The sequence below is a fragment of the Lemur catta genome, chromosome 9 (genome assembly GCF_020740605.2).
Source record: "Lemur catta isolate mLemCat1 chromosome 9, mLemCat1.pri, whole genome shotgun sequence".
NCBI lineage: Eukaryota > Metazoa > Chordata > Mammalia > Primates > Lemuridae > Lemur > Lemur catta.
In genome coordinates, this window is record NC_059136.1 from 62,787,575 (window position 1) to 62,809,195 (window position 21,621).

The following is a 21,621-nucleotide window of genomic DNA, read 5'->3' on the forward strand; positions in this document are numbered from 1 at the left end:
AGGTTTATACTTGGCCAGTCATATTACAGTATTTTTTTAAATGATTATTCAAGAATGAATATATTTGAAAATTTTTTGTATAATACGATTAGATTGTTGGCAATTCAGATTTTTTGTCATAATTTATCTTTAGTGCTTGGATTGATAACGATGTGATTAAAATATTATACTTTATAATAGGTGTATATTTAAGACTGTTAAGTGTAAATTTGTTGGTCGAATATGATCTTTTCCTTAAGTACCAAGATTGTGTTTTAAGATTTGATTTTTAAAATTTTTTCCATAAGACGTGTGAATAGCACTAAAGTTGGAGAGCTGAACTTGAAATGAGTGAATTCTTAATTCATTATAGTCTGGAGTAACTTAAAATCAATTAGTTTCAAGTTATCAAGGTATGTACTTGCAGGAAAACCAAGCACATTTCTCCATTGTTGAATTGAGTTAAAATAATGATTATGGTTCTTTTTGTATCTGTAAGAGACCATTATTTTTCAGGTAACTAAAAAAAACAATTAAGATGGTTCACAGATGTTATTTGGCCTTGTGAAAGGCATCATTAAGACTACGGTTTTCCAAATTACATTTTATTCATTTTTTGGTTGAATGAACAGATTCAGGGAGCCAGCCCCATCTGTTGGACTACAGGATAATAACTGCCATCCTTGTGATACCAGTGTAAATCAACAAAGTGCCTTAAGCACTTAACCTTTTTGATGGAAGTTCTTAGGCTTTGTGATGATTAATGAATTTTATCTATGAATGCGTTTATATCTTGTTGGGGCAGAAAGGAATTTGAATTTTCCTAACTGGCCATTATCCTAGTGTTATTTATGTGCTCCTCATAACTTTTCAAATGCTGTAACTAGTGTGGGGATGGGGTTGAGAGGGACTTTTGGAGCCGGTGTAAATTTAGGGAGATTCCTAGAGATAGCTGTGGGCATGGCAGTTTAGCTGCTGCCCTTTCTCACTGACTTGGTCTCCTTTTTTTCCTCCTTGATTTCCTCCTTTCCTCTTTCCTTCCTTCCATCTTAGGTGAATATCCTGTTTTCCCAGGCTTTCTTCTCTACTTTTAAGCCTGAGGCAGATAATGATCCATGTATGCTCATTTCTTTTCTAATCTACTCACTGGAAAATAATATTTAGACTCTGGAATATAATACATTCTGTGTTAATGATTTTCGGCTTTATGTTTTACTATAGTTTCTCATTCTCTTCCCTGCTAAATATGAGAAGGGAGTTAAGAGTTAAGATAAATTGAAGAGAGAGTTGATTTACTCAACCCCTAATCCCTTAATCCTTTCTCTGATTTAGTACATTCACTGGACTGTGGAATCTGTGCCAACCTCCAGATACCCTCCTGCCTCTCCTTCAGAGAGAGGTTAAATTGGGGAAAAGAGCTTTGTGAGAAATGTTTTGTTCTCTATGGTGGATTGCCGGAGAGGGATGTGGTACATAGAAAAGTGCAGAGATGAGAAGATGAGAGACCTATATAGTATACACTCACCTTTTGACATCCTTTTAATTCTAGATCTGAAATCTACCCTGAAATGAGGTGCAGACTTGTATGTGCAGTTAAAATATTAATATATCCCCATTTCCCCCATCACCTTTTGATTTTGAAAAATTCCTACATATAGGGAAGTTGAAAGAATAGTCCAGTTAACATCCTAAATTCAACAGTTACTAACATTTTGCCTCATTTATGTATTCTTTCTCTTTGTATATGTGCACTCCCTCCCCCCATGTTTTGAAAATAAGTTGCATATATCATGCCACGTCACCTCTACTTCAGCATGTATTTCTTATAATAAATGTCTTCTCTTACATGACCATACATTATTATTATACCAAACATGATAGTAATTTGTAATATTTAATAGTCAGTTCATTAATAATACCATTTTTGCTTTGGTTTCTTTCTCAACTGAAAAAGCCCTGATAAGTACATTTTCACTCTCTTGAACTTCACTAGGTCTCTTCATAACACATGTTTGTAGACAATATTGCTTGTTGAAAATGAAGGTATAGGTCTACCACTAATGACTTACCCCAAGGCTCAGGGAATGTGACTTTTTTGGAGGTTATGGTAGAAGGACCCACTTCTGTCTTTTTTTTTGTCCAAGATCCCACAACTGCTTCTATTCGTGAACAATCCAGCTCAGTACTTTTGAGCCCTTGGTGTCTAAAACCAAATCCTGGGAGAGAGGAGATACAGTAGCTTGAATTGTGTCCTTTAAAACGATATGTTGATGTCCTAAGCCCCAGTACCTGTGAATGAGACCTTATTTGGAAATAGGGTCTTTGTAGGTGTAATCAAGTTAAGATCAGGTCATACTGGATTATGGTGGACCCTAAGTCCAATGACTGGTGCCCTTACGAAGTGAGGGAAATACAAAAACACAGAGGAAAAAAGGCCTTGTGATGATGGAGACAGATTGGGGTACTACAGCTACAAGCCAAGGAACACCAAAGATTTCTGGCAATCACCAGAAGCTAGAAAGAAGCAAGGAAGGATTCTCCCCTAGAGCTTTGAGAGAGAGCATAGCCCTGCTGACACTGACACCTTGATTTCACACTTCTGGTCTCCAGACCATGAGAGAATAAATTCTGTTTTGTTTTTTTTTTTTTTTTTTTAGAGGCAGAGTCTCACTGTGTTGCCCGGGCTAGAGTGAGTGCCGTGGCGTCAGCCTAGCTCACAGCAACCTCAAACTCCTGGGCTTAAGTGATCCTACTGCCTCAGCCTCCCCAGTAGCTGGGACTACAGGCATGTGCCACCATGCCCGGCTAATTTTTTCCTATATATATATTTGAGTTGGCCAGATAATTTCTTTCTATTTTTAGTAGAGACGGGGTCTCGCTCTTGCTGAGGCTGGTCTCAAACGCCTGACCTCAAGCAATCCACCCGCCTCGGCCTCCCAGAGTGCTAGGATTACTGACCTCAAGCAATCCACCCGCCTCGGCCTCCCAGAGTGCTAGGATTACAGGCGTGAGCGACCGCGCCTGGCCAAATTCTGTTTTTTTTTTTTTTTTTTTTTTTTTTTTTTTTGAGACAGAGTCTCGCTTTGTTGCCTGCGCCGGAGTGAGTGCCCTGGCATCAGCCTAGCTCACAGCAACCTCAAACTCCTGGGCTTAAGCGATCCTACTGCCTCAGCCTCCCGGGTAGCTGGGACTACAGGCATGTGCCACCATGCCTGGCTAATTTTTTCTATATATATTTTAGTTGGCCAGATCATTTCTTTCTATTTTTAGTAGAGACAGGGTCTCGCTCTTGCTCAGACTGGTCTCGAACTCCTGAGCTCAAACGATCCACCCGCCTCGGCCTCCCAGAGTGCTAGGATTACAGGCGTGAGCCACTGCGCCAGGCCAATTCTGTTGTTTTTAAAGCCACCCAGTTTGTGGTACTTTGTTACATCAGTCTTGGAAGTTAATACAGTAAGCCCTAAACCTCTTGGATATACAGAGCTATACTTTCTTTAGAAAAAGAGAAATTCTTTCATTCTTTCTTTTTTTTTCTCATTCTGATGAACTATCAAGTGAGACTGCACTATCTGCTGTTATGTTTTGTCTATTTGCCTGACTCTCAGTAAACTGTGAGGTACAAAGGCAGGAATTTTCTTTTGTTGAGGTTTTAAATCAAATAGTGTGGATTCAAAAATATTTTATGACTGAATTAAGGACTCTCGAGAAACTTGTAGTTTTCTGTAATTGAGTCCCTTGGCTAAGTCTTTGGCTTCAAAGTGCTTCAGAGAAGTCAAGTAGTCAAGAAGAGGCTGCTGGAACATTATAGTTTGTAGGTTTTGATAATATTTGACAGAATAGTTTCAGAAGTGTTTGGAACATGTAGTAATGGATAGGTGATGAGTAGAAATAGGCAAATGGAGGAAGTGAATGCAAGTAAAGTATGTAAATAAAGTGTATAATTAAATAAATAAATTTGGTTGTGAAGGGAAGGAATAGTATCTTGGGGGATAGCAGGGGACTAGAGAGGGATTTTTTTTGTTTTTTTTTTTAAAGGTAGTGTGTTGTAGGCTAAGGGCTGAGAGAAAAGAGTCAGTGAAGAATAGAGGATTAAAGATACAACAAGGAAGCGATAAAATCTTTCTTTGGTGTAGAGATTAGGTAAATGTTTTTCAAGTGATTCTTAGGTCCTTGGAGATGGTTTGACATATTCTCAGGGGTTTATAAGTTCTGAGAGAAATTAGAATTTTGTATTTTCTTTTAAATTATATAAATAAAAGTATATATACATGATCTTTTGAATGGCCACCTTATAATTTAGTACTATTAAAAGATTTCATACCTCCAAACGAAAATAGGTAGATAGAATGTGTAAGTGGTATACTCTTACCAAATGAAGGTTTTCCATATTCAATAAGGATGTTGAAAGAATTGAGCTATAATATTCTCTACTGGAGAAAAAGTTTGTTGAATACAAAAGACCTCTGTCGAATCTGTTGGTATCATATTTATATTGTAATTAGTATTTTAATTTCAGTAAATGACTGCTATCAAAATATGATTTTTGTGTTTTATTGGTTTTATTTATATTTAATTCATAAATATGTTTGTTTTTGTTGTGATAAAATATATATAATACAAAAATTCACAATTTTAAAGTGTATAATTTAGTGGCATTTAGCACATTTGCAGTGTTGTACAACAATTACTTCTATCTAGTTCCAGAACATTCTTATCTCCCTAAAAAGAAACCTCAGACCAATTAAGCAGTCACTCTCCTTTCCCTTCTCTCTTTCTAGCCCTTGGCATCCCTAATCTACTTTCTCTCTCTATGGATTTACCTATTCTGCATATGCCATATAAAGCAAATCATACTATATGTAGTCCCTTCTGACTTTAAAAAAAAATAAGTAATGCATGTGCATGGTAAAAAATTCAGAAGGCATGAAGAATATAGTAAAAAGTCTCCCTCCTCTGATCCCTAGCCATCTAGTTCTTTTCCCCAGAGTAAGCCAGTTACCAGCTTTTTGTGTATCTTCTTTGAAGTATTCTACATATTTGGAAACATATTTGTATAATATATTTTCTCTGTATAGATAATTGTTCATTAGCTGCATTGTTCTACACATTGCATTTTAAAACAAAATTTTATTTGAAAATATTAAGGGGGTACAAGTGTTTTTGTTACATGGATACCTTGAATAATGCTTAAGTCAGGGCTTTGGGTATACTCATTCAATAGTGTTCATTGCAACCAATAGGTAAGTTTTTATCCGGTATCCCCCTCCCCTTTCTTGATTTCTTGATTTTTCATGTCCTTTATATTACTTTGTGCCCGTGTGTATCCATTGTTTAGCTACCACTTATTAGTGAGAACATATGGTGTTTGGTTTTCCATTCCTCTGAGATACTTCACTTAGGATAATGGTTTCCAGTTCCATCCAAGTAGCTACAAACGACATTATTTAATTCCTTTTTATGGCTGAGTAGTACTCCATGGTGTATGAGGGCTGTCCAGACTTCAAGGGCCATTGAGCATTTTTTTAAATATGTTTTTTGGCCATTTGTCTATCTTCTTTTGAAAAACTTCTGTTTGTCTGTTGCCCACTTTCTGATTTTTTTTTATGCTGATTTGTTTGTGTTCTTTGTAGATTTTGGATATTAGAACTTTGTTGGATGTATAGTTTGTGAATATTTTCTACCATTCTGTAGGTTGTCTATTCACTCTGTTATTTCCTTTGTTGTGCAGAAGCTTTTTAGGTCCCATTTATTTATTTTACATTGCATTTTTACTGTATATCACAACAGCATATCATTGAAATCTTTTTTTGTCAGTACATTTGGAACTTAGCTTATTTTTTTTTTTAAAGCTCATTTCATTGTATGGATGTGCCACATGTATTTAACTAATGTCTTATTAATGGATATTTAGGTTGTTTGGGATCCTTTGTTATAACAAACCTACAATGAATATATATTAAATACATATATGAGACTATGTCCATAGGATAAATACCTTGGAGTAGGGTGTTCATTGCAAGGTATGTGCATTTGTCATTTTGATGCCCTCTGCAGAGGTTAGTACAGGTTTATACTCCCACTAGCAATGCATGAGCAATGCATGTATCATTTACTGTGATGTTCAATCTGTATTTAAGCATATACTTATATTTTTGCTGTTTGATAGTCTAATAGTTATTTTGTTATGCTTTTTAATTTAAACTTTTTAATCTTATATTTTAAGATTTCAAACTTACAGAAAAATTTGAGAATGGTATAAAAAGCTTCTACAAATTTAAGATTTTTGTGTGTGTTGTGTGTCTGTAATTTTTCTGAACCAGTTGAGAATAAATTGCTGATATGATGCCCCGTCACCCTAAATTCTTCAGTACGTATTCCCTAAGCAAGGGCAGGCTTCTATATAATAAAGTTTAAAATTACAATGGTTAAAATTGAGAAATTAACATTGATATAATACTACCATCTATCAGATCCACAGCTCCAACTCAGATTTCTCCACTTGTTCCAATATTGTCTGCTATGGTCTGAAAGTTTGTCTCCCCAAAATTCCTATGTTTAAACATAATCACTAATGTGATGGTATTACTATTAGGAGGTGTGGCTTTTGGGAAGTGATTAGGTAATGAGGCTGAAGCCCTGATGAATGAGATTGGTTCCCTTATAAAAATAGGCCCCAGACAGCTGCCTTGCCTCTTTTCTACCATGTTAGGATATAGGAGATGGTGCCATCTATAAACCAGAAGGGGGACCTTCACCAGACCCCAGATCTGCTAACACCTTAATCTTGGACTTCCCAGCCTCCAGAACTGTGAGAAATATTATACATTTATGTTGTTTATAAGCTGCCCAATTTATGGTATTTTGTTATAGCAGACTGAATGGACTAATGCAATGTCTTTTATGACAGAAATAAATTTGAAAATGAATATACTTTTTTCCCTGCTAGTCCAGACTAGTCCAGGATTATGTGTTGCATTTAGTCATCATGTCTTTTAGTTACCTTCAATCTGGAACATTTTCTTAGTCTCTGCTTATGTTTTGTGACTTTAACATTCTTAAAGAGTATAGGCCAATTATTTGTACAATGTTTCTCAATTTGGATTTGTTTTATTTACTCATGGTTAGATTCAGTTTATACATTTTTGGCAGGAATATCACAGAAATAATTCTTAGTATATCATCAGGAGGCCCATGATGTCAGTTTATCTCATTACTGTTGATACTAAGTTTGATTACTTGAATAAATTGGTGTCAGCAGGGGTTTTCACTATGAAATTATTTTTACCTTTGTAATTAATAAGGATCTATAGGAAGTTACTTTGAAACTATTGATTTTTGCCTGAAATTTATTACTAAGATTGTTGCCAAATGTTGATTTTCTAATTTCATCTATATTTATTGGTTGGCATTAAGGAAAAGCTTTCCCTTTTCTCCCACTTATTTATTAATTTTTATGGATTCATACATTTTTGTTTTATTCAGCTGTTATTATTGTTTACTGTGATGTTCAGATTGTCTCAGTTTTGGCGAATGGTAGGCCCTTTACAAGGGTTCCTGTTTCCTTTTGACAATCCCCATTAATTTTTTAGCACTTTTGTGCTTTCTGGCACAGTAAGATCTTCCTTGCCCCAGCTCTTGAAATTAGCCAAAGGCCCTAGTTTCTTTTAGTGGAGAGTAGTATTTAAAAACCAAGATCTGAGCACTAGGTGTATTCATTGAAACTGTGGTGTTATTATTAAATACTCTTAGCCCTTCCTGCAGTCAAAGCTAGGACATATATGTGTGTGAGATACACACACACACACACACACACACACACACACGTTTATATAGTGACTTCATACTAATACCTCCAATTTCAGTTCAGTATCCCAGGATTCATTCTAATCTTTACCCTTTCCATATTTGCATTCCTTGATAGTGAAAAACTATCCTGATTTTGATAGTTACTGTTATACTAAATATATTTACCTGTGTATTAATTTCATTTCTTTGTAGCCAGTCTATCAGAAAGGGACCAAATTTAATAGTAAATGTGAAAAAAGGAGTTTGATTGAGATTTTTGAACAAAAGTTAGATTATGCTTTTTCTCACAGAAATTATATGATAAAGCTTTTTTTGTGTATACATGATTTTTTTAGTATCATCTTAAAAGGATTATTTTTAGAAAATATTTGTGAGTTTTTTAACTTTTCCCAAGGGCCTAAAATCCTTTGATATTCAAATCAGTCTCTTTCCAAGTACCTATCATGTCAGCCTTTTGCAAGATTTGCAGTTTCATCTGCCAGTTGATTATATTGTCATGCAGTTCTCAAAAAGACTTTGATATTACAGTTAAACCTTTTATTTTTTTTGAGACAGAGTCCCACTCTGTCACCCTGGCTAGAGTGCCGTGGCATCAGCCTGGCTCACAGCAATCTCAAACTCCTGGGCTCAAGCAATCCTACTGCCTCAGCCTCCCAAGTAGCTGGGACCACAGGCATGTGCCACCATGCCCGGCTAATTTTTTCTATATATTTTTAGTTTTCCAGCTAATTTCTTTCTATTTTTTAGTAGAGATAGGGTCTCACTCTTGCTCAGGCTGGTTTCGAACTCCTGAGGTCAAACGATCTGCCCGCCTCAGCCCCCCAGAGTGCTAGGATTACAGGTGTGAGCCACTGCACCTGGCCTACAGTTAAACCTTAAACGTATGAATGGGAAATAATTTTTTTAAATTTGTGACCTGTTGATTGGTGAATTTTTTTAATAGTGACTTATTTCTTTATATAACAACTTCAGACATAACTGTAAGGAATCAGACATTGAATATTCAGTGCTACTAACTATATCTTTTTCCCCATAGAAAGTTCCACATAGAAATTTAAGAATTGAAGAGATCATCCTTTGTCCTTTAAGGCTCTTTTATGAAGATTTGGTTGAGGGGAAAAAGTAGGTTTTATGATTTTGGGGGTGTTTGCATTGGGGTGTTTGTATCGTTTTCCAATCCAGATTATTGAACAGTTGTCAGTACTCCATTCTGCTAGAGGGGAGACATGATAGGTATATCCCTTCCCCCTTTAAAAAAACACCATAGAGAAGATAATTCTCCTCTAACTAGTTTGCCTTTAGTTCTCAGGATAAAGAATGGCTTTTGAGGAAACCTGTACTGGGACTGTTCTTTTCAAATCCTGCCTCAGATGGAGGTGAATAAATTTGCTCAATTTTGTCCTGCAGTCAGGCCAGTAAAAAAAAAAAAAAAAGATCCTGGTCATTAGAATATTGATCGTTTCATATACATCCTTGCAAATCATCTTGAAGCATGTTTGAAAGTACTTAGGTATTATCCAAGGCCATTTCCAGGAGCATGGATTATCAAATTCTGTCCTGAGTATAGAGCATTGTCTACTTTTTCCCTAAGATGGGGCACTCATGGGAAGAAGCAACAACCAGATGATAAACATATGAGCAGTAGTTCTTAATTAACATGAGTTCTAGAGGATTGTGTGTGTGTGCAGGGAACTATTTGGTGTAAGACCTGAAATTAAGGCTCAATTTTTGAAAAAATATATTTTAATAAATTTTATTGTGTGTATTTGAGTTTTAGAACATGATATGGGATATTTAGATACATAGTAAAATGGTTACTATAGTGAAGCAAATTAACATATTCATCATCTCATATACTTTTTTGTGTGTGGCAAGAGCAGCTAAAATACACTTATTTAACAAAAATCCCTAATACGATACAGTTTTACCAACTATAGTCTTCGTATTGTATATTAGATCCTTAGACTTGTTAGTCCTACATATCTGTTACTTTGTATCCATTGACCTATACCTCCCCATTTCCTCCCCTAAAACAATAATATTCTCCTATAGGGCCAGAAGGCACCTCACCCTCTTAATACTATTAATACAAAGTCTGCCTTCCACAGTTCCTGGTTGTTCACTTTTTCCAAGTGCAACTCTGGTGTGGCTTTCTGTCAGTGGGGTATCCTCCTCCTCCAGGCTGTGAGTAGTTGTGACTAATAAACTGCTGTCAAGCTCACCTGTTTAGTGTCAGCTATCATGTGTTTGGCCATTCAATAACCCTAGAATAGGAATACTTTCCTCACCAATTGAATAAATGGGAGGCACTTAAAACAGAGGGGCACACAAATACGTGCATTTTTCTAAGGAGAGGGGCCATGGCTTTATTGAGTTTCTCAAATAGTCCTGTAACATTTGCCATCCTTCCTCACCAAGGCTAAAAACTACTGCTGTATAAACTTTGTGAGATGTATTCCTTATGCTGTCTTTTGGAAAATTTTTTTCATTCCCTAGCATGTAATTTAGTGTAAGACTTCCTCACTTACCTGGATTGGATGAAAATGGGAATATGTGTCTTTAGGCAGTGCTTTTATCTAGAAATCTGCTTTATGCTTTTTGGAGGGCCGGTGTAAAATAATTGAAATACTAATGGCATTATCAGTTAATATGCTTTTGGTTCAAGTCTTAGCAAAAATACTGGCTTATATAATTGAAGGTTTTTTATTGGTATCTGTAACTGGAAATTCCAGGCTTCAAGGTTGACTGGTTTAGCAGTTTAAAGGATGTCATCATGAGCCCAGTTTCTTTCTGTGTTTCCCATCTGTCATTTACAGGATTGGCTTCATTCTTACACTGGCTTCCCTCATGTTAAATGATAGATCCCAGCTACCATTGGGGCCACATATTTTCTTTTTCTCATGTATTTGACGACAGGCAGATGGTTCTTACCCAGAATCACTAAATAAGATTTTTAACTTTATACCATTACTGGGGCATTTTCCTGTGACCAGGGAGTTTCCTAACCTCAGACTTAGTTTACCACTGTGAGGAGGAATCCTTACTGATTTCTGAGAATCCTTAATGTACCAATTAGGCACATACCTTTCATCTTCTTCCTTGGAAGTGGGAATTATTTCACCCAAATTTCCTGGCTGCTACACAATAGAGGAGGGAAGGAATAAATGTCGTGAGATACCACGAACAACCATTATGTTAACTATACTGATAGTTAGCTAATTGCTAGTTTTTTGCCAGCCAGTTTCTGAGGCTGAAGCTCCTTTACCTTGAATTTTTTTGTTTGTTTGTTTTTGAGGCACAGTCTCACTCTGTTGCCAGGGCTAGAGTGCCATGGTGTCAGCCCAGTTCACACAGCAACCTCATACTCCTGGGCTCAAACGATCCTCCTGCCTCAGCCTCCTAGGTAGCTGGGACTACAGGTGTGCACCACCATACCCGGCTAATTTTTTCTATTTTTAGTAGAGACGGGGGTCTCGCTCTTGGCTCAGGCTGGTCTTGAACTCCTGAGCTCAAGCGATCTTCCCACCTCGGCCTCCCAGAGTGCTAGGATTACAGGTGGCTCATGCCTACCGTGCCCGGCTGTCGAAATATTTTTATACCAAGGACAGGACTTGGGCAGAGATCCTTAATAGATGGCTGGGAGCTATGCTATGAGGATGTATATAAATTTAGATTGTATGGAGTAGGCCTGTGATTCATATAGCATTGGTGGAGTAAATTTTGTAATTTGACTCCTTCAGTTCTGTAAGGGTTTTCAAGGTCCCTGAATCCTAGGTTTTGATTGTCTTGACTGCTTACATCACAGAATATCACCACCAAAGCACAGTGATGAAGTGTGAGATATTTAAATGCTTTAACTGAGAATAACTCTTAGGGTCTGGATTTACCCTAGTTTTTGCCCTATTTTTATGCGGCAGATTTTCTTTTTTTAAAAAAGTCTTATCTTCCTGTCATGTTGCATTTTGATTATATTGAACATAGTCTTAGGTGCCTCTTTGGATTTCCTTGGCACCATGTGCCTCATAGACTGCCCTACTGCCCCTGGAAGCCAACCATTTGCTTCACCTGAGTAATGAGGGACCTATTCCTTGGTGGCCACCACCCAGCCAAGCTGATGAACCATATGCCGGGAGGGTCTGGCTCCTTCTGTGCCACTTCTAATCTTAGATGAAGCACCACACCACAGGCTTGTGGGTAGCTCCTTGAGCATCTGTGGAGGCTAGATGACACGGTCTGGAATTGCAGTGTAGTTCACTCCTATTGGAATGAACTTCGACCAGTGGGAGATAGGAGACAGGAGAGAACCTGCCAGATAAATTCCTCTTTTTCTTTATGGACTACTCTTAGGTATAGTTTCTTTCTGTAGCCTATCAGGAGACATTCCAAGGAGAGTACCAAGTGGGTGCATTTGCCAAGCGACCTGCTAGATTTTTTTCATAGCTTGTTGTAAAATGGGAGCCAGCACTTTGATGCCTCAATTTACCTTTTATTCATCCTTGATACCGTGTGTATGTACCTCCCAAGTAAAGCACCAGCATTTTAATCAGGCTCTGTTTGCCAGAGGACTGAGCTAAGACAAATATTAATAAGGCATATAATTATTACCTTGTTTTTTGTGGACTCTTTCCTAAAATACAGAAATAGTTTCAGTAGGCTTTTTTTTGTCTAAAAAAAAGCTTATGGAAAAAAATTATACCTACCTTACAATTATTCCTTATTATTAAATTTAGTAGATCTAATTATAAAAATTTTATTTTAGAAATTTAGCTTTGTTCACACTTTACACATTTTAATGGCTAAAGAGTTTAAAATATATTGACTGCTGTATTTATTTTTATTTTCTTATTTATTTTTAAAGACACAGGTATTTCACTATGTTGAGAGTCTCACTCTGTCACCTTGGATAAAGTGCAGTGGCATCATCATAGCTTGCTACAATCTCAAACTCCTGGGCTCAAGTGATCCTCTTACCTGAGCCTCCCGAGTAGCTGGGACTATAGGCTCGTGATGCCTGGCTAATTTTTCTATTTTTAGTAGAAATGGGGTCTTGCTCTTGCTCAGGCTGGTCTTGAACTCCTGGCCTCAAGGGATCCTTCTGCCTTGGGCCTGCCAAAGTGCTAGAATTGTGGGCATGAGCCACCGAGTCTGGCCCTATTTTCTTTTTAAGGATAATTTTTGAACATTTTATTAAAATAATTTAAAAAATACATAGAAGTTGAAAGAGTTTTACATTGAACACCCACCTTCAGGCTACAATTAAAATTTCACTATATTTGCTCTATTACATATCTATTTATCTGTCCATCACTAATTTTTAACAATAGATTCTAAAGTTGCATATGTTAGTATGTTTTCTTCAATATAATATGCAATTCCTTAAGATTAATGTACCTAAATACATTCTCCCAATAAAAATATCTAAGACCTGAAACTATGAAAGTACTAAAAGAAAACATTGGGTAAACGCTTCAGGACATTGGTCTGTGCAAGGACTTCTTGAGTAATATACCCCCAAAGCACAGGTAACCAAAGCAAAATTGGACAAATGGGATCATATCAAGCTAAAAATCTTCTGCACAGCAAAGGAAACAGTCAACACAGTGAAGAGACAACCCACCGAATGGGGAACATATTTGTAAACTACAAGGAGCTCCAACTACTCAATAGGAAAAAAATCAAATGATCCGATTAAAAAATGGACGAAGGATCTGAATAGACATTTCTTAAAAGAAAACATACAAATGATCAACAGGTACATGAAAAAATACTCAATATCATTAGTCATCAGAGAAATGCAAATCAAAACTACAATGAGATATTATCTCACCCCAGTTAAAATGTCTGGAGAGAGAGGAAGAAGAGCGAGAGGGGAGAGATCGAGGGGAGAGAGGTACCAGGCTCTTTATAACAATGAGTTCTCATGGGAATTAATAGAGTGAGAACTCATTACAAGGAGGACAGCACCAAGCCTTTTTTGAGGGATCCTACTCCATGACCCTAACACCTCCCATTAGGTCCCACCTCCAGCATTGGGGATCACATTTCAACATGAGATTTGGAGAGGGCAAATATCCAAACTATATCACATTTCAAAGGAATGGCTTGCAGGTCCTTGAGAAAGATACTACAGAGTTACATGCACATCTCAAAGGGACAGAGGAAGGATTCACAATTTATACCCTTTTTAGTAAGTGCCCTAAGAAAGGAAGGTCTGGGGCCTATAATGAGGTGCTGACTGGAACAAACCGTAAGTTCTTTTGACAGCCCTGAACTCCGGACTGGAGCTCAAAAGGAGGCTGGGTCATTCCAGGGGGAACTAGGCTATTACAAGCCATGCTAGGGTTGGTAAAGGCCCTTAATGCAAGGGTTTGGATGGAGTAGCTATTTGCCAAGAGTTCTTTACAGATTTCGCTACTATGCCTTGGATATTTTTGTTTTCATATTAGAGCATGTAGATCCTACCTCATTTTTTTTTTTTTAGTTGCTACAGAGTATACATTGGTCCAAATACGTCATAGTTTATTTAGGTTGCTTTTAGTGTTTTAACTATTAAAAACAACACTGCAGCGAACATCCTTGTGCATATGGTCTGGTGAACATATGCAAGTATTTTTCAAGAGTAGTCAGATCATAATGTGTTAGTGTTATATTTTAATATGGTCTGCCAAATTGCCTTCCAAAATGGCTGCCATCAGTGTATGAGAGAATTTATTTCCCCAGCTTCTTCAACACGTGCTATTAGACTTTTTAACTTTTGCCAATTGAATGGCAAAAAATTACTGTTGTATTTAAATTGGTACCTCCTTAATTAGTTAGGAAATTGAGTTCTTTAAATGTTGGATGTTTCTATTTTACTCATTAAATTCTGTATTCTACATCTATTTCATTGCATTTTTAAGCATATAAATTTAATATAAGCTTTATAAGACATAGAAGCCTTCATAAATAAATGAAGACCCAAAGAAATGGGTAAAGCTATGTATTTATTATTTTTATAATTTTTAAAATTAATTTTTAATTTTTTATTGATACATAATAGCTATCATTTTGGGGGTATATGTGATATTTTGATATATGCATACAATGTGTAATGGTTAAATAAAGGTAACTAAGATATCCATCACCTCAAACATTTATGTTGGGAACATTCTAATTCTCTTTAGCTATTTTGAACTACACAATAAATTATTGTTAACTATAGTCACCCTACTATATTATTGAACACTAGATCTTATTGTTTCTAATTGTAGTCTTGCACCCATTAACCAGCCTCTTTTCATACACAACACATCCAACTCTTTATCCGCTATCACCCTCCCCACCAACCTCTGGTAACCACCAATTGACTCTACCTACATATGATCTATTTTGTTAGCTCCCACATATGAGTGAGAACATGTGATATTTGTCTTTCTATACCAGGCTTATTTCACTTAACATAATGACCTCCTAGTTCCATCTATGTTGCTGCAAATGACAGGATTTCATTCTTTTTTATGACTGAAAAATATTATGTTGTATATATTTATCATTTTCTTTATCCATTCATCCATTGATGGGAACTGAGGTTGATTTCATATCTTGGCTATTGTGAATAGTGCTGCAGTCTGCAGTAAACATAGGAATGCAGGTATCACTTTGATGTATTGGTTTTCATTCTTTTGGACATATACCTAGCAGTGGGATTGCTGGATCATGTGGTAGTTCTATTTTTAGTTTTTTGAGGAACCTCCATACTGTTTTCCACAGTGGCTTTACTAATTTAGATTACCATCAACAGTGTATGAGTTTTTCTTTTTCTGTGCATGCTCAGCAGCATTTGTTATTTTTTGTCTTTTTGATAAAAGCCATTTTTAACTGAGGTTGGATGATATTTTATTATGGTTTTAATTTGCATTTCACTGATGATTAGTAGTATTGAATGTTTTTTTTTTGTATACCTTGTTGGCCTATATCTTTTGAGAAATGTGTATTCAGATCTTTTGCCTATTTTTTTTTTTTTTTTGAGACAGAGTCTTGCTCTGTAGCCCTGAGTAGAGTACAGTGGTGTCATCATAGCTTATTGCAGCCTCAAACTCCTGGGCTCAAGTGATCTTCCTGCCTCAGCATCCTGAGTAGCTGGGACTACAGGCGCCATGACGCGCGCCTGGCTAATTTTTCTGTTTTTGCTCTTGCTCAGGCTGGTTTTGCCTATTTTTTAATCAGATTATTTGGTTTGTTTTTGCTATTAAGTTGTTGAGTTCCTTATATTAATATATTCTGGTTATTAATCTCTTGTCAGATAGTTTGCAAATATTTTCTCCCCTTTTGTAGGTTGTCTCTTTACTTTGTTGATTGTTTCTTTTGCTGTGTAGAAGCTTTTTAGCTTGATGTAATCCCATTTGTCTATTTTTGCTTTTGTTACCTGTGCTTTTGATGCTTTACCCAAAAAATCTTTGCCCAGACCAGTGTCCTGAAGTGTTTCCCTAATGTTTTCTTGTAGTAGTTTCATATATTCAGATCTTCGATTGAAATCTTTAATCCATTTTGATTTGATTTTTGTATGTGGTGAAAAATAGGGCTCTAGTTTCATTCTTCTGGGTATGGTTATCTAGTTTTCCCAGCACCATTTGTTGAAGAAACTGTCCTTTCCCCATTGTATATTCTTGGTGCTTTTGTTGAAAATGAGTTGGCTGTAAATGTTTGGATTTATATCTAGGTTCTCTATTCTGTTGCATTGACCTGTGTGTGTTTTTATGCCAATACCATGCTGATTTGGTTACTATAGCTTGGTAGTATATTTTGAAGTCAGATAGTATGATGCCTCCAGCTTTCTTCTTTTTGCTCGGGATTTCTGTGGGTATTCAGGGTCTTTTGTGGTTCCATATGAATTTTATTTTATTATTTTATTATTTTTTATTTTTTTTGACACAGTGTCTCACTCTGTTGCCCGGGCTAGAGTGCCATGGCGTCAGCCTAGCTCACAGCCACCCCAAACTCCTGGGCTCAAGCAATCCTGCTGCCTCAGTCTCCCGAGTAGCTGGAACTACAGGCATGTGCCATCATGTCTGGCTAATTTTTTCTATATATTTTTAGTTGTCCAGCTAATTTCTTTCTACTTTTTTTAGTAGAGACAGGGGTCTTGCTCTTGCTCAGGCTGGTCTCGAACTCCTGAGCTCAAATGATCTGCCCGCCTTGGCCTCCCAGAGTGCTAGGATTACAGGTGTGAGCCACGGTGCCTGGCCTCTGTATGAATTTTAGTATTGCTTTTTTTATTTCTGTGAAGAATGTCATTGGTATTTTGATATGGATTGCATTGAATCTATAGATCACTTTGGATGGTATTGAGGGTGTGTGTGTGTATGTGTATTTTACTTGCCACTTGGTAACAATATATTTTAACATATTAATTTTTTTAATTCAAAAGCATGGAATATCTTTCCATTTTTTTTTGTCCTCTTCAATTTCGTACATTAATGTTTTATAGTTTTCCTTGTAGAGATCTTTCACTTTGGTTAAGTTTATTCCTAGGTATTTTATATTTTCTGTAGCTATTGTAAATGTAAATTGTTGATTTCTTTTTCAGATTATTTTTTGGTATATATAAATGTTACTGATTTTTATATGTTGATTTTGTATCCTGCAACATTATTGAATTCATTTATCAGTTTTAAGAGTTTGATGGTGGAATCTTTAGGTTTTTCTAAATATATAATTGTGTCATCTGCAAACAAGGATAATTTAACTTCTTCCTTTCCAATTTGTAAGCCCTTTATTTTTCTCTTGCCTAATTGCTTTGGCTAGGACTTCCAGTACCATGTTGAATAAAAGTGGGGAAAAGGAACATCCTTTTCTTGTTCCAGATCTTAGAGAAAAGGCTTTCACTATTTCCCCAATTCATGTTGTTAGTTGTAGATTTGTCATGTGTGGCCTTTATGGTTTTGAGGTAAGTTCCTTCTATACCCAGTTTGTTGAGCATTTTTATCAAAAAGGAATGTTGAATTCTGTTGAATGCTTTTTTGGCATCTATTGAAATTATTGTGTGGTTTTTGTCTTGCATTCTGTTAATGTGATGCATCACCTTTATTGGTTGGTGTGTGTTGAACCATCTTAGAACCTTGGAATGAATTCTACTTGTTCATGGTGCATGATCTTTTTAATGCGTCTTTGTATTTGGTTTGCTAGTATTTTGATGAGGACTTTTGCAGCTGTGTTCATCAGTGATATTTATTGGCCTGTAGTTTTCTTTTTTTTTCCTGAGACAGAGTCTGACTCTGTTGCCCTGGCTAGAGTGCAGTGGTGTCATCATAGCTCACTGCAACCTCAAACTGCTGGGCTCAAGCCATCTTCTTGCCTCAGCCTCCCGAGTAGCTGGGACTACAGGTGTGTGCTGTGCCACCTGGCTAATTTTTCTATTTTTTTTTTTTTTTTTTTTTGCTGCTGCTGATCTGACAGGAGGTGGAGCTCAGGAAGTGATGTAAGTGATAGGGAGTGGCTGTAAATACAGATGAAGCTTTGCTTGTTTGCCTGCTGCTCACCTCCTGCTGTGTGGCCTGGTTCCTAACAGGCCACAGACCGGTACTGGTCCGAGGCTGGGAGTTGGGGCTGCAGTATTATAGGTTTGTCCTTTATGGTTACCATGAGGCTTACAAAAAACATCTTATAGATTACATTTCAAACAGATGACAGCTTTGATAACAAAGAAAAGAAACAAAGGAAAAACTAAAAAAACTTTAACTCCATCTTCCGTGCATTTTGACTTTATTGTCTCAATTTACATCTTTTTATATTGCTTATCTCTTAACAAGTTGTTGTCAAATTATTATTGATAGATTTCTCTATTGGTCTTCATACTAGAGATACGTGTGGATTACATACCACAATCACAGTGTTAGAATCTCCTGAATTTGACTGTGTCCTTACTTTTACCAGTGAGTTGTATACCTTCAAATGTTTTCTATTTACATGTTGGCCTCCTGGTTTCAGATTGAAGAACTCCGTTTAGCATTTCTTGTAAGATGGTTGTCGTGATGAATTTCTTAAGCTTTTGTTTGTTTGGGAAGGACCTTATTTCTCCTTCATGTTTGAAGGAAAGCTTTGCTGTGTGAAGCATTCTTGGTTGACAGTTTTTTTTCCCCCTTTCAGCACTTCCAATGTGTCTTCTTACTCCTTCTTTCCCAACCTGTATGGTTTCCACTGAGGAGTCTGTTTCTAGACTAATCAGAGTTTATGTGTTATTTGCTTCTTTTTTCTTCCTGCTTTTAGGATCCTGTCTTTGCCCTTGACCTTTGAGAGTTTGATTATTATGTTCTTGGTATAGTCTTATTTGGGTTGAATCTCTTTGGTGATCTTTGACCTTCCTGTATTTGGATAATTATATACTTCTCTAGGTTTGGAAAGTTTTCTGTTATTTTTTTGAATAAGCTTTCTATCCCTTGCTTTTTCTGTACTCCCTCTTGATTACCAGTCACTCTGAGATTTTCTTTTTTGAGGTCATTTTCTATATTTTGTAGGCATTCTTCATTCCTTTTCATTCATTTTTTCTCCACTGACTATATTTTCACATAGGTCATCTTTACATTGACTGATTCTTTCTGCTGCTTGATCCATTCTGCTCTTATGAGTCTCCAATTCATTTTTCAGTTCAGCAAATGTATTTTTCAGTTCTAGAATTTTTGTTTTTTTTATTATTTCAATCTCTTTGTTACATTTTTCTGATACAGTTCTGAATTACTTTTCTTTGTTATGTTGGAGTTTGCTGAGTTGTCTTAAAACTACTATTTTGAATTCTTGATCTGAGAGGCTCACGTATTGCTGTCTCGTTCAGGTCAGTTACTGGCTTCTTGCTTAGTCTGTTTGGGGTTGTCATGGTTCTGTGTTTGCTGTTGTTTCTTGTGGATGTACATATATGGCTTTGCATTGAAAGATTAGTTATTTGTTCCAGTCTTTTCTGTCTGGATTTTTTTTTTTTTTTTTTGGAGAAAGGGTCTCGCTCTGTCGTCCAGGCTAGGGTGCAGTGGCATGATCATTGCTTACTGCAATCTCAAACTCCTAGGCTCAAGTGATCATCCTGGCTCAGCCTCCTGAATAGCTAGGACTATAGGCATGCACCACCATGCCTGACTAATTTTTAAATTTTTTGTAGAGATAAGGTCTTGCCATGTTGCCCAAGCTGGTCTTGAGCGCCTGGCCTCAAGTGATCCTCCCAGCTCCTGGCCTCAAGTGATCCTTCCATCTTGGCCTCTCAGAATGCTAGGATGTGAGCCACTGTACCTGGCCTTGTTTTGGTTTTTATTGGATATGGTTGCTTAGAGATTCTTTGCTGTTTGCCTGTTGAATACCCTTAATCCTAGATTGCTTTTTTAGGGCTCTAGATGGTGCCTTAATCCCAGTTTTGCTTTGGCTCTTGCAAACATTTGAAGTGCTGGCTGTCCCAGATGGTAGGGTCCAAAAGGGGATCCCCCTGCTGTGTGGGAAGTCCAGTTTATGCCTCCTACAAGATGGTACTACTGTACAGCTACTCTGATTTGTCATCTCCTTTGGCTGAGATAAAGAGCAAAGTTTTGTGTGCTGGGGTTGCTAGTGTTATCTCCCAATTGTCTCTATCTGCCTTCAGAGGTTTTTCTTGAAATACTTCCTGTGGGTTCAGGCAGGAATGGGAGTTTTCCTGTAAGGGAACCCAAGATGGTAGAGAAGCTGGCTGTTCATCTTGATCTTTTTCCAAAGTAGAAACCATAAGTCTTGGGTGGGGTGGGATTTTCTACATGTGGTGCCTGACAGATTGTGGAAGGGGCATTGCAAATAGAGAAGTCCATTCTCTTACAGTCTGCTTGGTTTTTAACTTCTCTGTGGCTCCAGTGATCGTCTCAGCCCCAGATTTGAGTTCTGGGATATTGGCAGTGATACTCTTAGTGTTTGCTATATGTTTTTGATTTTCTGTGAGGATAGTGAAGTCAGATTGCTTTTAGTCCATCATTTGGTGACTGCATTGCTTTTCTTAGTTTGTAAGAGTTATTTATAATTTAATTTTGATATCACAAGTAATACATGAATATATTTTTGTAAACTTTTTAATAATATACTTAAATGAAAAGTTCTTAACTGTTCCCCTCATACTCAGTCTCTTTGAGTAGTAGGTGTTGTCATTTAGTTTGGTGTGTGTCCCTGTAGACCAGGATTGTCCACTAAAAATATAATATGAATTATATATGTAAATTCAAAATTTTATAGTAGCCACATAACAAAAGTAAAAGGGAAGCAGATTAAATAATTTTTATAATACTGTATTATCTCATTTATATGTGGAATGTAAAAAAGTGAAACTCATAGAAACAGAGAGTAAAGTGATGGCTACCAGAGGCTGGGGTGTAGGGAGCTTGGGAAGATGTTGGTCAGAGGATATAAAATTTTAGTACAGGAGGAATAAGTTCAAGAGATCTATTTATATGTACATCAGAGTGACTATAGTTAACAACAATATATTTTACACTTGAAAATTGCTAAGAGTAGATTTTAAGTGTTTTCACCACAAAAAATTATATGAAGCAATGCATATGTTAAAGAGCTTGATTTAGCTATTTAATTTTTTTTTTTTTTTTTTTTTTTTGAGACAGAGTCTCACTCTTGCCCAGGCTAGAGTGCTGTGGCATCACCCTAGCTCACAGCAACAACAGACTCCTGGGCTCAAGTGAACCTCCTGCCCCAGCCTCCCAAGTAGCTGGGACTACAGGTGCTTGTCACCACGCCTGGCTAACTTTTTGTTTCTATTTTTTATTGGCTGGCTTATTTTTTCTATTTTTAATAGAGATGGTGTCTCACTCTTGGTCAGGCTGGTCTCAAACTCCTGACCTCAAGCAA

The 21,621-nt window shown here is 36.8% G+C and overlaps 1 protein-coding gene across 1 annotated transcript in view; it reads left to right on the forward strand.

Annotated features, from left to right (window-relative positions):
- The window catches only part of LOC123644586 (DNA repair and recombination protein RAD54B-like), a 45,351-nt gene that overhangs the window by 12,397 nt on the left and 11,333 nt on the right, over positions 1–21,621 (forward strand). The gene's annotated exons all lie outside the window — the stretch shown is intronic.